This window comes from Muntiacus reevesi, chromosome 20 (genome assembly GCF_963930625.1).
Source record: "Muntiacus reevesi chromosome 20, mMunRee1.1, whole genome shotgun sequence".
NCBI classification, from domain to species: Eukaryota; Metazoa; Chordata; class Mammalia; order Artiodactyla; family Cervidae; genus Muntiacus; species Muntiacus reevesi.
In genome coordinates this window covers 12,905,905-12,923,707 of record NC_089268.1, presented here as the reverse complement: position 1 = coordinate 12,923,707, position 17,803 = coordinate 12,905,905, and positions in this window count along the sequence as shown.

Below are 17,803 nucleotides of genomic sequence, written 5' to 3'. Positions count from 1 at the left end.
AACTGGCCCATCCCTTTCGGGGAAAGGCAGCAGCCACGTGGAGTGAAGCAAGCCTGGTGCCCCGCCAGCCGGACAGCCGTCCGCTGGGCTCACTTCCTCCAGCACGACTGCCCAGGATAGAGCTGAAAACGGTGGTGGGAGTGAGCACAGCCGGGTCCACACCCCTTCCTACTGCCCAGGCCAGGGGGGGTCCATCCCCTTTCCTTGATCCTGCAGCACCTGGAGTTTGCCCCTCTGTCACCTCTGCTTCCATCACATCTCACCAGAAGCCTGCTGCATTTATAACCTTGTGTCTCCCCTAAGTATGTACCCAGGGGTCCTCAAAATGTGGTCCCCATTCCAGCGGCATCAGTACCCGCCCAGGATCTTGTTAGAAATACAGATTCACAGGCCCCGCCCCAGACCCTCTGAATCTGAGACTCTGGCAGGTGAAGCCCAGGAATCCGTGTTTTAACAAGCCCTCCAGGGCTACGGTTTGAGAGTATGACACAGCCCCGCCGTGGTCCTTGGTTTACCTCAATTATGTCATCTTTACACATTGCCATGATTTCCACTTAAGAGCTGGGACTCTGAGACTAGACTTTATTTATTTACTTTTTTGAGCTCATACTTTTATTTCAACCTTTGTGCTCCACAGCTGCCTGGACTTCAGGCTCTCCTGTGGGGTCCAGGTTGGCACTGGGCGTTCAGCATGCCACAGACGTGGGTTGAACCAGAGTTTGCACACGGTGGCATCAGAGCCCCGGCTGCTCAATCGGAAGACCAAGACTGATTCCCCAGGAGACCCAGTGGGCCTGGCTCCCTGTAGGATGAGGGAGGCAGGCTCCCTCCGGTGATGACAGCCAGCGGCATTCAGGGTGGACACACGCTGCCGTGGAGGGGCGCATTGCCACCTGCTGGCCAGAGGGACATCAGCAGCGATGCTGGCTGATTTAACGCAGGGACCCACACACACGCACAACAGGGACACCATGACAAGCAAGCACGTGTCTCTTCCCACTGCGTGGGGGCGGACACAGCCACACGTGGATGTCTGGGCCTGTGGGCATGTGGGGCTCTCTGACACACAGCCTGGCAGATAGCACTGAATTCACTCATGTACTCATTTCTTCCTTTACCAAACATTCTTTCAGATGTGCCAAGCCCACAGTTGCTGTCCCTGGCTGGGTGATGATCAAGAGACCAGGCGGTAACTAGAAGATGTAGGTAAGGGTCCCAGGAGAGATGCGCCCAGTGAGGTCACAGAGGCAGCCCCTAACCCATCTAGACTGGAACTGGGGGCAGGGACAAGTTGCCCAAGAGATCCAGGCCCTGCTGGGTCACAGTGTGTGAGCGGGAGATGGCTGGGTGAAGGAGGCGGAGGTCAAATAGAGCAAAGCCCAGAGGAGGAGCTGGAGGGGAGAGCTGAGACCCTGGCCACAGGGCCTTACACACAGGCCACAGAGTCTGGACTTTGTCTCCGCAGGCAGTGGGGAGCCATGGAAAGCTTCCAGCCGGGGAATGGCCCGGCCAGATTCCGGCGCCATAGCTACTGACACGTCTGTACCAAAGCATAGGCCCTGAGGGTCTCTCAGCCCCTCCTAGGGCTGGAGGCCTTGCATGAGCTTTGTCCCTGGGTACCGCCTCTTCTCTCTGCAGCACTAGCCCTTGGATGTGTCTGGGAAGGGGAGACCCCCCCGTCCCACCGCAGTCTCCAGAGAGAAGCCTGTGTCCACTCTAGAAATGAACCAAACAGCAGCCAACGTTAAGGCAGGCAGCCCTATGTGCCCAGAAGATGCCCATTTTCCACTCACCAGGCCACTCGAGACAGCTCAGAGGGTGAGCGCTATTCTACAACATATCTCCCTGCGCCCCCTTGGGCGCCCCCAGCTCCCCCTACTAGAGGGTCAGCGCCTCTCTGCACGGATGCTAGCTGGATGGCTGCATCGTGACGGGTGGAGGACACATTTACAGTGGGGGACGCTGGTGCTCTGACACAAGCAGGGGTCTGGGGTAGAGAGCCGGAGGGCAGCCGGAAGGGGACCCCGGGGCGGCTGAGGAGAGGGGAGCAGCGTGAGGACTCCCCAGAGAGGAGGAGGCAGGTGGAGCCGAAGAGAAAACCTTGGCGGCGTCCCAGTTCAGCTGGGCCACGGCTTTGTCAATGGCCGGCTCTCCACCGGCCGGGCCCCTGGCCTGGCCCCGGGCCTGCGGTTTTCCTCAGTAGAGCAGCGGCGGCAGCTTCCGAGAAACCCCACCAAGACTTTCCTGTCAGGGCAACTCCAAGTTCCTCTTCAGGAAGGGGAAGTGGGGGAGTTTCTCCTAAGGGCTTTCAGTTTCTTTCTAAGAAGCTGGAGGGTCCCAACCCCGCAGTGCAGAGCCAGGTGTTAAGGGCAGGGAGGTCCCACGTCAGGGGCTTTCCCACCTCGGGTCCACGGGTGGACCTTCCAGAAGAGGAAAGCGGGCCCGGGTTTTGCAGGTCCTTTCCTGAGCCCCCCTCCTTTCTTCCCCTCCGGGCACACCCCCCTGCACCCCTCCCTGCCCCCACCAACACGTGGAACATGTGCACAGAATGTGGCCTGCCTTCTGTCAAGGACCCACCAGGTGGAAATTTATTTCCTCAGCCCTCCCAGCCAACGTCCTGGGAGCCCTGCTTCCTCGCGGCTGTGCTGGGCGACTCAACATCTGACCCAGACCAAGGCCCAACAGGTGACACCTGCTTCTTGCCGATGCTGGGCCACGGAAGACCTCCAAACTTCTTTGAGGACACACTGTGGGAGCCCCAAGAACTGAGAGCCTGCCTTTTTTTTTAAGAAGGCCTGGCTTGGTGGCAAAGCAGAAGTCCTGATGTGATTATAAACAAGAGCCACCGTTAAGGCTAAGCACCTACCGTGTGCCAGCATTTTACATGAATATCTTCCAGTAACCATCCCCTCTGCCGGGGGCAATCCCATGACGAAGAAACCATCGTTACTCCTGAAGTCAAGCAACCTGCCCATTCACCCGGCCCAGAAGCCCGTTCTTCCCAGTAGACCTCTTCTCAGAAAGGCGGAGAAGAAAGACTATCAGGCCCTCAAAGGAGCTGGCTGGGAAGGTGTGATCTCCAATATCACCGATCCTCAAAGCAAGCTCTGAGTGGTGACGAGCCAGCGATCTAGTTACCGCCGGCTTCGCAGCACGGCCACGGGTGGGGGTCTTCCCGGGACGTCACAAACTCCTGTTTCCTCTTCTATTTTCCTCTTACAGGCATCGTGTTAGGGTTTCTGCTTTGCCAACACATGCGTTATGGGGACAGTGTGGGGATTCCCCCAAACCGTGATGCTGTTCTGCTCAAAAACATTTGCCTAGAAGTCCACAACTGTGTGACTCACGCTGGTGAGATGTCAAGAAAACTCACAGCTGCAGGGCGGAGGGGCCGGACCCAAACGGAAGGGGGCTCTCAGAGGGTGAGCAGCTCGGTAAATAAAGATACAGGACACCCAGTTACATATGAGTTTCAGATCAACTACAACATTTGGGATGCCCTGATACTAAAAAAAAAAACCAAAAACTGTTGTTTATCTGAAATGAAAGTGTGTGTTAGTTGCTCAGTCGAGTCTGACTCTTTGCGACCCCATGGATTGTAACCCAAACCAGGGACTGAACAAGTGTCTCTTACATCTCCTGCAGTGGCAGGCAGGGTTTTTTCGTTTGTTTGTTTGTTTTTTTAACACTGGCACCACCTTGGAAACCCCAAGGACCTCCTAGGCCTTGGCTTCTCTGGCCTCATTTAAAATCTGCTAGAAGCAAGAAGAGGTGGGAAGTAGCCAAAGAGCAGGTTTAGAGACAAGGAAGAGACAGCTCTGCTTGGAAAAGTACTGTTCCTCCAAGGAGACTGGGGCGCTGGGACTGGAGCCTGGGTGCCTGGAGGGATTCTCTGGGGTCAGGCCACCCAGCTTTTCAAACACTCATGGCAACACCTGAGCCACAGGTGTCTGGGATCATTGCTAGCTCCCAAATTAGAAAAGTATATTGTAAGGATGGCTAAATGGTCTACAAAATGTTAACGGCTCGATTGTAACTCAGCTCCTGTACTTTATGTAAAGTATACGTGCTGTGGCACGTGGGTCCATTTGAATACAGTTGAGGGATGTTGTTCTTGTTCAGTTGCTCAGCCGTGTCCGACTCCTTGCGACTCTGTGGACTACAGCACTCCAGGCTTCCCTGTCCTTCACTATCTCCCAGAGTTTGCTCAAATTCATATCCATTTAGCCAGTAGTGCTATCTAACCATCTCATCCTCTGTCGCCCCCTTCTCCCCCTGCCTTTAATCCTTCCCAGCATCGGGGTCTTTTCCAGTGAGTCAGTTCTTCTTATCAGGTGGCCAAAGTATTGGAGTTTCAGCTTCCGCATCAGTCCTTCCAATGAATATTCAGGGCTGATTTCCTTTAGGATTGACTGGTTTGATCTCCTTGCTGGCCAAGGGACTCTCAAGAGTCTGCCAGCGATGTAACCTCTGAGAGTAAGATGCCCAGGGCTTTGAAGCTCCACATAGAGCCGTTCCAGAGATGTGGAGACAGCAAATTCCTCCAGACCACCAACTATATTCCAGGGTCTGATGGCAGTGTAAAGGTGACTCTTTGTAGATAGAGATGAGGGAAGGGCAGGTCTGGGAGTTGGGGAAACCCCTTCAGAGAGGGTCACACCGGTCCCTGATAGGGGATTGCTGAGACCCAGCAGGGGCCTCGGGGCCAGGCTACAGCTCCCAGTAGGGCTACAGTCTTGCTGGGGAACTGGAGGTCACATCTTGGGGCAAGCCCTGGGTGCTTCCCAGGGGGGTGAGCGCTGGAATTACTTCCTGACCTTTGCCTGCCAGAAAGGCCAGGGATGCTCACATGTAGCCTGCCGTGGTGGCACCTAAAGGCTGGGGTTACCCCAGGCCCCCTCGTCACCATCAGCTCCATCTCTCAGAGCCACCACCAGAAGGTAATAGTCTTTGCTGTGGACAATGCATGTTTTCTCAGTCTTGCCTAAAAGTGTATCTTTGGGAAACTTGGTGAATTAGTTTGTTCAGGCCACCGAAGCACAGGACTCCTGCTGGAGAGGCTTCAACAACAGAAATTAATTTTCTCACAATCCTGGAGGTTAGACATCTGGAATCAAAGTGTCAGCAGGGTTGATTTCTTTTAAAGTCCCCCCTTTCCTCTTTGTCTTCATGTGGCCTTCCCCCTGCCTAGGTCCTAGTCTCCTCTTCTTTCTTTCTTTTGGCTTTTTGTGTTTTTGATCACTCCATAGCTTTCGGGATCTTAGTTCCCCAACCAGGAACTGAACCTGCGCCCTCAGCAGTCAAAAGCGTGGAGTCCTAACCACAGGACCGCCAGGGAATTCCCTAGACAAAGGGCTTTCTCTGTCTTTCTAATCTCTTCTTCTGATAAGGACACCAGTCATGTAAGAGTAGGGCTCACCTGTTGACTTCATTTTACCCTGTGTTTTGTTCAGTTGCTCCATCATGTCCGATTCTTCAAGGCCCCCTGGACTGTAGCCCACCAGGCTCCTCTCCCCGTGGAATTTTCCAGGGAAGAATGCTGGAGTGGATTGCCATTTCCTCCTCCAGGGGATCTTCCCAAACCAAGAATCAAACTCCTGTACATCTCTGTGTCTCCTGCATTGGCAGGTGGGTTCTTTACCACTAGCACCACCTGGGAAGTCCCCATTTTACACTAATTATCTCTTTACAGACCCAATATCCAAATACAGTCAGTCTGAGGAACTGGAGATCAGAAGAACTTCAACATGCAAGTTTGGGGGAGGACACAATTCAGCCAACAACACTTGGTGATTTCTAACTAAAATTGGAAGTGAAGACAGTGTGCTGGCTTTGGAAATGCAGGTTGGATATTGGCACCAAGACCAGTCCTCAGAGATGACCAGCTTTCCTTAGACATTCTGGAGCCTCCCCTGCCTGCCCAGCTGTTTTGTTGTTGTTGTTGATGTTGTTTGCAAGCCTACACAGTTTTGATCCTGGTATTTGGAGATGCAGCTTCTGGATGTGGCCCCCACTGGCCAGTGGACTGGGAGGGGTCAGTGTTGCAACCACAATGCTGGGACTTAGAATAGGGTGAGCAGCTCTGACTCTGTGATAAAGGTCTGGTAATCATCCTGCTTGAACAGATGTGGTCTTTAAAAACAAAGTTTCAAACTCTCTACCCCAAGCTGCTATTTATAGGATCATTCAAGAGTCTCTCAAAAAAAGAGAGGAACTCTTAGTGCTTGTGTTTTCACAAAAGTTGTTTTTTAATGGCTAAGTCATATCTGAGCCTTTGTGACCCCATGGACTGTGGCCAACCAGGCTCCTCTGTCCATGGGATTTCCCAGGCAAGAATACAGGAGTAAGTTGCCATTTCTTTCTCCAGGGTATCTCCCCCACCCAGGGAAGGAATGAACCCAAGTCTCCTGCTTTGGTGGATTCTTTACCACTGAGCCACCTGGGAAGCCCTTTTATATAAGTAGTACATGTTTATCATTAAAAACGGACAAAAAAAAAAAAGGAAAAATCAACGATAATCAGTAATCGGGCCTCCCAGAGATAATCACCGTTAACATTTGGGTTTCTATATCTATCTGTATCTATTGATGTGTCTTATTAATCTCTATCTTCATCTACATTTATATAGCTGAATTTACTTTAAAGATAAGAGTGAGCTGTGCCATTTCATAACTTCTTATCCATTACTGTATCATGATCACCTCACTAGGCATTGAATTGTTTTCTAAATATTTTCTATGCTGGCAGATACACGCCATAAGCTACTGAAAAAATTTCCTATTGTTGAATAATTGGGTTATTTTACCATTTTTATGATATTGAATGAAGCTGCAACAACATCTTCATAGTTAAAATCTTTGCCATGATTATCAACTATGAATAAATTCCTAGAGGTAAAATTTTTGAGTCAAAGAGAGAGCACTGTTTAAAAATTTCAACTTTATTTTTTAATAGATAGTATATTCACAAGGATATAGTATTATATCCAAATTTAAAAGGTATATCCCCATCTCTATTCCGAAGTCAACCAGTTCCCCTGCTAAGAAGCAATTGCTGTTACCAATGTCTTATGTTCTTTCCAGAGATATTTTACATATATATATACATACACATGTATGCAGTATGTGTTTATGTGTATACACACACATAAAATAATATGCATATGTATCAAACCCAGGTCTCCTGCATTGCAGGCAGATTCTTTACTGTCTGAGCCACCAAGGAAGCCCTCTCTACATGTACATGTATGTATATGTGTAATTTTTTTCACAAATGGTAATATCCTCTGTATACTATTTTGCACTTTGCATTTCTCACTTGAATCATCTTGGAGAGCTGTCCCATATCAGAACATAAAGAACTTCCTCATTGTTTTGAGCAGCTGTATAGTATGTCATTATATGTATGTACTGTAATATATTTAAATAATTCCCTATTGATGGACATATAGATTATTTACTAATTATATATATTATTTACTAATTATATATGAATTATATATATATTATAACAAATTACCCCCAAAATATATTGACATAAAACTACAATAAAAATTTATTTTCTCTTATGGTTTCTTTCTGGCAGAAATTTGTGAAGGACTCAGGTGGACACTTCACACTTGGGGTCTCCCAGGAGGCTATAGTCAGGTGTTGACTGAGGCCGAAGTCGTCAGCTGACTCACCTGGGACTGGAAGATCCTTCCTAAGTTTACTCAGTTGTATAGCTGGCAAGTTAGTGTCATCTGTAGGCTGGGTGCCTCAGTGCCTCTCCACATGGACGTCTCCACAAAGATATCAGAACATCACTGCTGCCGTGTCTTGTTGGTTGAAGCAAGTCACCAGGTCAACCTGGATTCAAGAGGAGGTGAAATTGGAAATTCCGTCCAGTGATTAAGACTCTACATGCTCACTGTTTGTAAGGGGCACAGGTTCAATCACCGGCTGGGGACCTAAGATCCTGCAAGCCAAAAAAAAGAAAAGAAAGAAGAGGTGAAATAGATTCCATCTTGTGGTAGCAGAAGCAGCAAAGTCCAGTTGCAAAGAGGCATGAACACAGAGGTGGGGGTAATTCTCTGGGGGGCCATTATTGTAACAATACTCCCTAGGGATGGTGCACAAAGTTCATACACTGGGTCAGCACACCCCACGCATGCACCCAGAGATCTGCGAACTTTGGCCTCACTCTTGGCAACAACCTGCTGCCTCCCAGCTTACTTCTCACTCCCTTCTCAGCCAGTCCAGCTCAGACGATCTGCATGAATATAGACTGTGTCTCTGGCTTGGGGCCCTGTTTATGCCCTTTGGCCTTGCTCATGCATGTGCGGACTTTGATTCAGGTTACCTGCCAGCCTTCCCGCTCAGCCTGGCCTCCACTCTGCTTCCTGGAACTCACAACCCCACCCCATCAGCTGTCCTCTGGCAGGGTCTGGTCTGCCTCCCCGCCGGGAAAGTTCATATACCTCCAGTGGATTCTTCTTGACCAATTTCCCGAGAAAACTGCTTAATACATCTGCAAGTACAGTATGTGTCTTTCATTCACCCTTTCATTCGCCCCAGCCAAATAAGCTCCAGTAATTCAGACCATTGAGAAATTCCATGCTTTATGCTCCACATTTTAATCTTTTTTTTTGTCCTTTAGAACTCATGAGTTACTGAGAATATAAACCCATGATGTTATTTGATAAGAGCTATAAAAGGAAAAGATAATACCAATAAGATAGACTCTCACAAAATGGTTTATTGGTTGGACCAAGAAGTTAACATGAATCACATTTTCCTAATTGAGTCATACTTTTTGATGTAGTAGCTGGACTTGTTGCCTAAGGACCCTCAGAGGGCTGTAAGACAGAGCATAGAATTATTTAGTAATCAAAGTTTAGAATTTTTGTAAGGGGAAGCCTTTTGGTAAAGATATTAATTTGCTGGTTGTTAAAATGATTTTAGTGTTTCAAAGAAACAAGGTGTACAACAATTGCAACTTTAGTGAAAAAAGGTACATTTATTGTAAAAAGGGGGAGAAACTATACAACAAAACATAAAACAATATAGTATGTGTGTATCTCCTTTCTTTGGAAATGTCTATAAGAAACCAGCAATATTGACTCTTCAGAGAAAAAAACTGGGTGTGTGACAGCAGGGTAGAAGGAAGATTTTTCGATTTATCTTTGTTCCTTTTGAATTTTGTACCAAATTAAACCAAAACAGTGGGAGCAGATATCACCTGGGAGGGGACACAAGGGAGTTCTCCGGGGTCCTGGAAATATTCTGGTTCTTGATGTGAGTGGTGGCTATATGGATGAACACACACAAAAAGTTGTCAATCTGTACACTTATTATGTTATACTTCCAAGAAAGCGATGTCTATCAACGAAAAAAATTAAATATATTACAAATAATTTCTTACTTTGTGTTTTTTGGCAAGGCACATGACATGGCATGTGGGATCTTAGTTCTCCAACCAAGGGTCAAACCCACACCCCCGGCAATGGAGGCACCGAGTCTTAACCAGTGGACCACCAGGGAAGGCCCCAAAATAATTTTTTAAGAAGAAAAATAAAGCCAGACCAGGCAGGCTGCCAAAAAATAAAGTCAGACCTTGCCTTTCTCCTCAAAAGTAGGTATGTTTCTGAAAATTTACTTAAGCCCGTTTCTATAAAGTGAAGCATAAATTCCAGTCAGCTTCCATGATAATGTCTGAGATGTGTTTGTGGACGTACTGTGGTGCTGGCTTGATCTGAGCATTGGAATCCTGCTGCGGTAAATTCCCCACCCTCTGAGTCTGGGCTTGATGATTGTGAGAGAGGGACAGGTAATGAGTCTCTCTGAAAGGCCTGAGAAACAGGAGCCCAGCAGAGGGCAGAGGAAAAGGTTATTAACCGAGTGCCTCTGCATTCTGGGCCCTACACGCCCTAGCACAACCAAGGCAGACAAAGACCTCTTCTGAGAGGCAAGAGAGAAAATAAAAACTGGAAAACAAAACCACATATGAATAATCCACCCATGCGCTCAGCATGTTAACATTTGCAAAGTCCTTTGACACCCATTATTTCATTTGACCCCGAAACAGCTCTATGAATGGACAGGGCACATGTTGGTCATCCCGTTTTATGAAGGAGGAAGGAAGCCAAGGCACAGAAAGTGAAGTCACATGGAGGCAACAGAGTCAGAACTCAAACCCGTGTTTTTACAATTCTAAGTCCGATGTGACATACTGCCGCTTCCCAGAAAGGTCACAGAGCATCCGGAGTCAGTTCCGGCTTCCCCCACTTACCGGCAGTGTGATTTGGGGTGAACTGCTGAATCTGCACCTCCCTATTCCCATCTGTACAATGGAGCAGGTTTGCAGATTAAATGCACTGGCACCCTGAAATCATATAACAAGCGTTCATTAAAATTTAGCCCTTGTTTTTGTTCCTGGAGATAAAGAGAGACACAATTAAAGTGCCAAAAATGAGAAATAAGAGAATCACGGAGAGAAGAGGGTGAGGAGAAAAAAGTCAGAGGCAGAAATGGCTCCAGTATGACAGTGACAAATGGCTCCAGCGTGTCAGTGACTCAGGCAGTAAGAACAGGAAGGGCGAGACCAGGTGGAGGTCAGGGTCAGGCCGGGAGCATCAGTAGCTAGGTGCCCTCACCTCTACCTTGGCCTTCGACGTGCAGAAGCTCATTGTTTGTATAGGTCTAAGGCCAGCTAGCAACTGGCCCAGGACAGAGCGTGAGGCCAGAGGAGAGAAGAGATGGCATCTGGGCCACCTTGAGGCTTGGGCAGGTGAGCAAGGTGGCTTCGTTCAGTCACTTCAGGATGCCAGACCCTGTGGACAGTGGTGTGCTGGCAAAAAGTAGCAACCAGATCTTTGCTGAGAGATGAGGAGTAAGAGAGGGACTGATTTGCCAATTTCCATGGTGTGAACACTCCCACCATGGTCGATTGTAAGAAGGAGTGGGGCCTTGGGGTCCAGTCACGGGGAAGGGACAGGCAGCCAGGAAGAACAGACAAAGGTGGGAGGCCACGGTCAGGGTTAGGAGACCTCGTCCTGGTCCCTGGGAGCGTCCGCAGAAGTGCCACATGATCTTGCACACACCCATTGCACCTCTCTGACCTCCACTCACCTCAGTGGAAGAGGAATCACACCTCTAAACGGCTAAATAAACCATGTTAGTGACTTGACAGCACTAGTGAATCGTGGCCAGAAGGTATTTCTTGGGCATTTACTATGTGCTAAGTTCTGGGATACAGAGATGAATGAACGAGCTCTGAGAGGTAGCCAGGGCCCAGATCACAGAAGGCCGGGGGGACTGTAGGAGGGAGGCATCACATGGACTTCTAATCATGACGCCATCTCTGGAGGCTTGGGACCAGGACCCTGGACTGGAGTTTCAGGTGGGAAAGAACTCCTATGTCTGGTGGTAGGAGCACGACCACCAAGGCGCTTCCCAGGCGGCACTAGTGGTAACGAACCCTCCTGCCAATGCTGGAGACGTAACGGATGCAGGTTCGATGCCTGGGTTGGGAAGATCCCCTGGGGGAGGAAATAGCAACCCACTCCAGTGTTCTTGCTAGGAAAATCCCATGGACAGAGGAGCCTGGTAGGCTACAGTCCATGGGGTCGAAAAGAGTTGGACATGACTGAGCGACTAACACTGAAGGCAGAAGTAACTAGACTTGTGAACAGAACAGATTCTCCCAGGAATGTAGATACTGAGCGGGCATGTTTACTCAGTCGTGTCTGACTCTTTTCGACCCCATGAACTGTAGCCCGCTAGGCTCCTCTGCCCATGGGATTTACCCAGCAAGACTACTGGAATGGGTTGCCGTTTCCTCCTCCAGGGGATCTTCCCGGCCCAGGGGTCAAACCCACGTCACGTGCATTAGCAGATGGATTCTTCATTGCTCTGCCACCTGGGAAGCCCACACAAAGAGCATGAAAGTGAAAAGTGAAAGTGAAGTCACTCAGTCGTGTCCGACTCTTTGGGACCCCATGGACTGTAGCCTACCAGGCTCCTCCATCCATGGGATTTTCCAGGCAAGAGTACTGGAGTGGGTTGCCATTTCCTTCCCCAGGAGATCTTCCCAAGCGAGGGACTGAACCCAGGTCTCCCGCATTGTAGGCAGACGCTTTACCATCTGAGCCACCAGGGAAGTTTAATAGCAACTCCCATCTATTGAACTCCTCCTGTGGACCAGGGGTTTCCTGCATCATCTTTGGTTTTCACACCAAGCCGGCAAGGGGGCATTTCTCAACCTATTTATGTAAATAATGGAAGCTCAGAGAGTGATGTGCCCAAAGTCCCACAGCAAACCCACCACAGAGCTGGTATCTGAGCCTTTTAGACTGTCATGGTGCCCTTCCCAACATACCAGCTGCCCCTAGGACTTTGGAAGGATTAGAATACTGTCTGGCACATAATAGACACTTAAATGATTATGTTTGCAAAATATTTACTATTACAGGCCCTTGTTTCATTACATTTATAAACTTCCGCCAGCTTTATTGAGGTATAATTGACAAATAAAAAATTGTATAGATCAAAGATGTACAACATAATGTTTTTGATACATTCATAAACTTAAAAAAGAGTTGTAAACACTACACACCCACCAGAATGATTAAAATTATAAACAACAACAAAAAAAATTATAAACAAACAAAAACAAAAGCCCTGACTGTGCCAAGAACTGGTGAAAATGTGAGCAATGGAAGTCTCGTTATTCATCATGGGAGTGCAAAATGGTACAGCCACCCTGGAAGACAGCTTGGAAATTTCTTTCTTCCTTTTAATACTCTTTTTTAAAAATATATTTTTAAAATTAATTAATTTTTTGGCCACACTGGGTCTTTCTTGCTGTGTGTGGGCTTTCTCTAGCTGTAGCGATTGGAGGCTATTCATTGCAGTGCGCGGGCTTCTTATTGTGGTGGCATCTCTTGTCCCAGAGCACAGGCCCCCAGGCCCCCAGGCTTCAGTAGTTGCTGCTTAGCTGCTCTGCAGTATGTGGAATCTTCCCAGAGCAGGGCTTGAACCTGGGTCCCCTGCACTGGCAGGTGGATTCTTAATCGCTGGACCACCAGGGAAGTCCCAGCTTAGCAGTTTCTGAGAGTTAATCATACACTTACCATATGACCCCGTGATCCAATTCTAGGTATTTACCCTAGAGAAATGAAAATGCATGGTCACAAAAAAAGAACATGAATGTTTATAGTTCACAGCAACACTATTCATAATTGCCCCAAACTGAAAATAACCCAAATTTCCTTCAGCTGGTAAAGGTAAACAAACTGTATATATCCATACGGGAGATTCTACTCAGCAATGGAAAGGAACAAAGTCCTGGTCCATGAACAACATGGGTGAGTCTCAGATGCATGAGGCTGAGTAAAAGAAGCCAGACTCAAAAGTCTCCATACTGTGTGATTCCATCTATATGACTTTCTGGAAAAGGCAAAACTATAGGTCAGGGAACAGAACAGTGGTTGCCAGGGGCCAGAGGGTGAGGGGAGGGGGTGACTACAAAGGCGGAGCACAGGGAAACTTCTCAGGGAGATAGAGTTGCTCTATGTCATTTTTTTTAATGTTTTTTTTTTTTTAATGTCATTTTTTTAAAGGCCATGTCGTGTGGCTTGAGGGATCTTAGTTCCCCAGCCAGGGATCAAACCCACACTCCCTGCACTGGGAGTGTGGCATCGTAACCACTGAACTGTCAGGGAAGTCCCTATCCTATTAATAAGTCTTGATTGTGGTAGTGGTTTCATGACTGTACCTTTTGCCAAAACTCATAGAACTGTTTTGTACAGGGTGGATTTACTGCATGTAAATTACAGTTCAATATGTCCTAACTCACGTAGTGCCACAGTAGGACCACTTCCCACACACCCCACTCAGATTCACCATTGCTGTGAACCCTTGGGGACCAGAGTCAGGGCTCCCAAGCTCGAGAACCGGTCCTGCCCTTTCTGAAGGGACTCTTCATCAGAACCACTGATGAACTTTAAAATGCTGATGTCACAGCCCAGTCTAAACCAGGGGATTCTCATTTAACAGCCTTGGGGTGCAGTCTGGGCACTGGGAGTTTTTCAAAAAGCTTCCCATGTGATTTAAATGACCTAGACACTGAGCTCCCTAAGAGTAGGGATATGAGTTATTCAACTTTGTATTCCCAGATTCTCCATAAATATGTGCACTGCAGCACATAGAAGCAGACAGCAGAGTGTGACACCGTGAGAGCCTGTAATAACCACGTGTGGCCACCACTGCTCTGAGTGTTGGAAACATAGTCATTCAGCTGACTCCCCCGAGCTCCCCAGGGAGGTAGGATCATGGTCACCCCCGCTTACCCAGCCCAGAGTAATGAAGTCTCACCCAAGACAAGACAGCCAGCCAATAAGTGGCAGAGTTGTGTGGAGGCCTGGGCCCACTAACCACGGGGCATACTGCCCCCCAGTGTTGGCTAGGAGGAGACTTTGAGTCTGAGTTCATTACTTACAGGCCGGCGGGTGACCACGGACAAGTTATTGAGCCTTGGCCGCCGTCCTCATCTGTAAAATGTGGACAGCTGAACTGATGCCAAAAGGCTGTTCCTGAATGAATGAAATGATGTGTGCATAGGGCTCACTGTATAGTAAATAGTAAGTTGAGCAATAATGAATGTGAGAAGCAATGGGTGAATGAATGAGTGGATGCCATTCCCAGAGCCCTGGAGTCAGCCCCAGGTGCTAGAGGAAGGAGGATTCCCCAGGAGGGAAGGCAGGGAGAGACAATGTCTTCATTGACTCGGGGCCCCCTAGGCCCCCCAGAGATGCCCCTGCCCTGGCCTCTGCCAGCCTTCCCACCCCTTCCACCCTAGATCCCCTCCCCATGTCAGGGCGCATGAGTACTTTGAGCCACCAGACTGCTAGGCAAGCCTCCAGCCTTTTAGAAGCAGGAAGCTTCAAGGTGAAAATCTGAATTCCTTAGAGTCATCCCTGCCTGACGAAGCTCGTGAGTCTGGGACAAAGAGGGTCAACGGGTGACAGAAACCAGAGTGAGGTCATCCCGGGAAGGTCAGGGGCTCCCCCTACGTCATAAGGGCTTCTCTGAGCTCTCAGGAGATGAGCCTTGGTGTCCCTGGCTTTCTGAAGGGATTCAGTTCTCCCAGCTCCCAGCTCTCTCCTACTTCCTGATCACTGCACATTTCCACATCTTCACACTCATTCATGGAATAATGAGTGACTCCATTCCAACCGGGTGCTTCCAGCTTGCACTTCCTAATGGCTACTGGGGCCACTGGAGCACGCAATGGGGGCACACAGCCTCTGGGTTCTGGCACTGATGCCAAGTAACCCCAAGCGGTGGCAGATCAGGTACCCTCCCAGCAAGGAGGGCAGGGCGGGCGAGTCTTCTTTTAGTCCTTCCTTTATTTTCCCCTTAACACAGGAAAGTCACTTTTGTTCTTGTGATTATAGAATAATATCTCAAGTTGAAAGAAAAATTCAAACACCACAGACGCAGCTGAAAAAGACAGCAGAACAATCACTTGTAAAGTGCGTTGTGTACCCTTCAGTCGGTGCAGATGTAAAATATCTTCACCCAAGCAGGACCGGAACATTCCACAGTGAGTGATTTGGAAAGTTGCCGCTTCCACCCACTGTTATGTGACCACAAGCAAGTTCTACTCAACCACTGATGCTTCAGTTTCCTCACCTGTAAAATGAGGATTTGGATATAGTATCTACTTCTAAGGTTATTAAGAATTAAGTGGGACTTCCCTAGTGGTACACTGGATAAGAATCTGCCTGCTGTTGCATGGACATCAGTTTGATCCCTGATCCAGGAAGATCCCACATCTGAGGAACAGCTAAACCGCTGCACAACTATTGAGCCTGTGCCTGAGAGCCCGAGCCTCAGCTCCCGAGCCCATGTGTCCCAGAGCCCGTGCCCGGCAACGAGAGGAGGAAGCCACCTCGCGCCATGAGAAGTCCAAGCGCTGCTACGAAGAACAGTCCTCACTTGCCAAAACTGGAGAAAGACTGCACACAGCAATGAAAACCCAGCAGCCAAAATAATAATAATAATAATAATTTTTTAATTGGAGAAGGAAATGGCAACCCACTCCAGTATTCTTGCCTGGGAAATCCCATGGATAGAGGAGCCTGGTGGGCTACGGTCCATGGGGTTGCAGAGTCAGACATGACTGAGCGATGGACACTTTCACTTTCCTTCCACTTAATGAGCTACTATTACCTTTGATATTTTTACAGCAAATATGTTCAAAGGCCTTTTATATACTCATAAAGCTACCTTCACAATAGAAGCTGCAGGACTTCTTGGTGGCACAATGGACAGGAATCCGCCTAACAATGCAGGGGACACAGGTTTGATCCCTGGTCCAGGAAAATCCCGTAAGCCGTGGAGCAAGTAAGCCTGTGTGCTACAAGTACTGAGCCCACACCTAGAGCCTGTGCTCTGCGGGAGAAGCCACCGCAGCGAGAAGCCTGCACATCACAACTCAAGAGTAGACCCCACCCTTTGCAACTAGAGAAAGTGTGTGCAGTGAAACCCAGTGAAACCAAGAAATAAATTTATTTTTAAAAAATCCAGATTAAAAAAAATAATTTTTTTAAATAAAGAATTAAGCACAATAATCTCCACCAAGGCCTTAACTCAGTGCCCGACATACAGTGAGTGCTTTAAGATGTTAGGTCCTTCTCTAACTATTGTCCACTTAACACCTCGCAGGCATCTTTCCAGATGAGCTTGTTAAGATGGAAGCTTCTCACTGAAGAGCCACACAGTTCTCCACTGTGTGGACACAGCACTTTGCCAGAAGTCCCCTCTCCATGGGCATAGGTTTATTTGCTGAGTCTCCTTTGGATGGATATTTACATAGTTTCCAGTTTGGGGAACCACCATACACAACATGCTTGAGTCTTATGGCACTGATCTGCCTCCTTGGGGTAAATTCTCAGAATTGCCACTGCAGGTAAAAGGGTTAGAATGTGTGTGCAGTCAGGACGTCAGGGTGCTAACATCTGGGGTGCCCGGGGCTCAGTCTGTGGACCCCTTCCTTCTGTTTCACACACACTTTAAATCCCATCTGTGGATGACCGCTCTCATGTTACACCCCCAGCTCAGACCCAGTGCCTGGGCTCAGATGCCTGACTGCTGGCCGAGGCTGTGAGCGGTCACCTCAGCGGTAACTTGTGCACGCCCCAACCTGCCCCTCCCGAGGCCTCCTCATCTCAGTTAGTGGTCACTCCACCCCACCCGCTTGTTCTGAGGTCAGAGGCCGTAGAGTCACCTCTGGCTCCCTCTCTCTCCCACCATGGTCACTGTGTTGGGGACTTTCCACTCTACCTTCAAAATGAACCCAGAATTAGATCCCTTCTCCCCACTTTTCCTGCTCCAACCCTAACATAAGCCACGTCCCCTCTCACTGATACAGCTGTGACTGCCTCTCACCTGCTTCTGCCTTCATCCATTTCAGCGAGCAGCAGGACAGAGTCCGTTAAAACAAATCAGATTCCCCTCAAGACTCCTCATCTTATTCAGCCCTGCTCCCCGACCTGACCCTCAGTTTAGTGATGATCTGACGCCTTCTGCTCTGATCGCCTTCCTGCCCACTCCGCTCCGGCCACACTGACCTCCCCACTGTTCTCTGCAAGCACCAGGCAGGCGCTCACCACAGGACCTTTGCACTTGCTGTTCCCTCCGCCTGGAATGCTCTCCCCCCGCTACCTGTGTGCTGCTCACCCTTTCTTCTTTCCTTGAGTGTTTTTCAGACACTGACTTCTCAGTGAAGCCTTCCTTGATTTTCCTTTAAAAATGGACAC